The sequence below is a fragment of the Nicotiana tabacum genome, chromosome 19, assembly GCF_000715075.1.
Source record: "Nicotiana tabacum cultivar K326 chromosome 19, ASM71507v2, whole genome shotgun sequence".
Taxonomy (NCBI): domain Eukaryota; kingdom Viridiplantae; phylum Streptophyta; class Magnoliopsida; order Solanales; family Solanaceae; genus Nicotiana; species Nicotiana tabacum.
Window position 1 is genome coordinate 26,567,454 of NC_134098.1, and position 3,715 is coordinate 26,571,168.

Consider the following 3,715-nt stretch of genomic DNA (forward strand, 5'->3'; position numbering starts at 1 on the left):
TCTTGAACCATCTCCTAAGGATTGCTTGATAGCGAATATGTCGTTTACTATTACTTCGACCTTCTTGGCTCCGGCATGGGCAATTAAGAACTTATCGGCCATTTCCTCGAAAGTTTTTATGGAGCGAGCTGATAGCTGTGAATACCATGTTAATGCCCCTCCCGTAAGGGTTTTGCCAAACTTCTTCAGCAAAATAGAGTACACTTGTTCCTTGGCGAGGTCGTTGTCTTTCACGGCGTGACGTAATGGGTCACATGATCCTAAAGATCGGTCGTTCCGTCGTTTAATCTGAGGTAGGGAGGCATTTTGAAGGTCTTTGGTATGGCATGTGGGGTTGTGTCATCGTTGTACGGCTGCTCTACGAACCTATCGGCGTTCCTCTTTTGGCAACAACTTAGGAGCGTCCGGTATCTTGTCGACTCGTTCTTGGTGTTCTTTCATCTGGTCTCGGAGTGCTTTGTTTTCATTCTCCATTTCTCCCATCCTCTTTAGAACGGTAGCAAGGACGTTGTCACCTACACTGTTAGTAATATTGTGAGTTATACCTGTCGTCGGAGGGTTTGGTCTGTTGCATTTCCCGTCTGCTTGTTGTATCATGCAAGCTCTTGCGGTTTCTGTAGTTGTGCCTGGAGCGGGCTTGTTGAGCACGCTCGCTAGCGTGTCGGTCAACCATGCTTCGAAGAGCTTTTTCACAGCTGGGGGCATCCATTCTTCTGCGGACATGGAGGCCTCCCTTTTCCAATGGGTTTTGTTATGCTACAATAGGGGGAGGCGACCTCTCGCGCCTGGGGTAAGCGTTGGGCGTCATGTCCTCGCCCACTGTTTCGCAGCTCTCGTTGATAGCGTTCATGAGGTTGCTAGGGAAATCACTTATTATTTTTGTCTTTTCTCCTTGGTTACCTGCCATGTAGGTTTTTGTACGTACAAAGAAAGAGGATCTTGGTGTTTGTGAGGTTAGTGAATTGTGTTATCCATAGATCTGATGGTAGGCTATAATCCCGTATTTTATTCGCTTATTGCACTCTAATTCACTGCACTTTATTTATGTTGAGCCTTAATTAGGCATGTTTTGCACTTATTGTATGTTTTATGTCCTGTAGGAGTGATTCCGAGCTATGTAGATGTTGTGGCATGAATTCATGCTATTTTGGAGCTTAGAAGTTTGAGTAAAAGACCAAGGATTAAGTCGAAATCGAGTTCGGAGATCAACGGATGATATTGGAACGAAACGAAGAAACGAGCAGGCATATTGCGCAGTGTCCAGTAACATATACATAACCTTTCGCTCGGAACTCCGTTTGGGCTCCACAATATATTGTTGGAAAGATATTTAAAAGAGCTACAATTTTCATGTTTAACACTTTCCCAAATTCCCAATATATAACCCAGGTGCGCAACCAGGTGCGAGATCGCTCACTGGGCGCGCACTTGGGGCAGAATGGTGTGCAAAGTGCACGACCAGGTGCACGGTCACGTATGCCCTATCCGAAAAAAGCCCTATTTCGCTAAGAAAGGGTAGTTTCATCCGGTATTTGTTTTTGGGGTAGATTAAATACCCCAAAATACCATTTTGACAGACTTTTGACATACCTTAGACCTAGGGAAGCTTTGGAGAAGAAGGAGAAACAAGAGCACAAGGATTTCATCCTTCCTTACTCACTCAAATCCGGTTTTGGATTGTATTTATGTTTTTCTCTACTTTTATTTCATTTGTGAAGAACTTCTCCATGTCTATGGAGTAGAACCTTTTGGGTTTTGATGGATTTGGTGTATTGATGGTTGTTTGTGGATTATAACTCTATTTTTATGTATTTGAATCATTTTTGGAAGATTTAATTGTTGCATCTATGTTCACTTATTCTTGTAATCGAAAGAAGCATAACTTGTGATATATTTGCACTATATTGTTGGTTGAATTCATAGATTCTTCTAAGTAATCGAAAGAGGCTATTTGAATCCTTGATTAAACCTAGTTAGGAGGATAATTGAAAGAGGTTCTCCTAAAGACCAATCCATTACGAATTCTTGCATATCTTCACCGAGCTTAAATTGGTTCATATTGTGAGGTTGAGACTTAATCGAGAGAGGAGATTCCACTAAATATTTGTACTGATAATTAAGTGAATTAGAGAGACTCACTTAAATATTAGAAGTGAATTATCTAGAGTTAGATTTCGAATAATTATCTTGCACCTATCCTATCAACCCATATTTTCTCCCATTGATAACTTCATTGCTTACCTTTGTTGAGATTGTCATTAGTCAATAGTTTATGTTCTTATTTAGTTTTAATTCTTAATTGTATAAATCTCCATTGTTGATCCTCCTGGATAGCAATCGAGCTACGAACTACGAGAATACTGTTTAAATTCAATCCATGTGGAGATAATAATTATACTATACTATCTTTGACTAGCGAGCACAATTTAAGTGTGTGTTTTGCGCTCGTCAAGATCTAAAGGAAAATAAAAATTTAACTAAGAAATCCCCACAGACGTCGCTAAATTGTTTGACCAAAAATATAAATCTTGGTTCAACTAGTGTTTTAAAAGGCATTTTCGGGGCGAGCCGCACCAAAAATGCCTCGAGGCGGTGGTGTGGGGCGAAAGTCTCAAGAGGCGTACGCCCAGCAATTCAGGGTGTTTAGGGCATTTAAGGCACGTTTTTGCAGTGAAGCGTAAGCCCCAGAGACTTTTTCAAATTAAAACAAAATTTGTTGAATAAGTCCTTCATATAATACCCAAATTCTCAAAAGTTAGCTTGTAATAACTCAAAAGTTTTAAAAAGGAACTGAAATGTATTAAATTTAAAAATCAAGACCTTTTTTATTAATTGAAACCCTAATTTATGGTCTTTCTCAATTCTTTATCTTGTCCGCTAGTCTGCTAATATTTCCCAAAAGTAACAAATATTCAATTTATTTATTTTTACAAATACAAAGAAAACTTCATTCTCCTTCATAACAGCAAGTTCAAAGTTCAAATTGCAGGTTAGTCATCCTTTTTGTTCCTCCATGTAGAAACTTTATTCTTTTCGACTCAAGTTACTTGTACTTGTAAGTAGCGTATAATAGATTGTTTTGACTAGTTTTTTTTGACATATTTCACATATTTATAGTTTTCTTCAATTTTATGCAATTTTACCTATTTATAAATATTTACTGTAATTATATTATTTTATAAAATATTAAAAATTAAATACCCATCGGGCTTACGTCCCGTGCCTCAGGGCTTGCGACTTCCCGAGACATATGTAAAACGCCTCGCCTTACGCCCACGCCTTTTAAAACACTGGGTTCAACTAACTAAATTTATACAAATGAGGGTTAATCTTGGTTAATAATAATATCCTAAAGACGAAATTCTTAGCAGTGTGATAAATAGCGCGTAGATCTATTCCAAAAGCTATGACGGTGTACAATAATTAATATTTAAGGACCCAAACAGAAGTAATGTAGCATTAAATAGTGATGAACAACAATAAATGATATCAATGGATATTAAATAGAAGGAACGAGTCACCCGAGAAAGGATGAAATCAATGGATATTCTTTTTGACAATGATGAATGATGGACAAGCCTTTGAATATCCGAGTTATTCTCGGATCCAATGAAAAAGTGTGGACATGAATCTTAGTGAAAATGTAATTTTTTTTTGTAAGCTTGCAATAAGATTAGATTCTCTCTTTAAAGTCAAAGTATATTTTACAAATGAA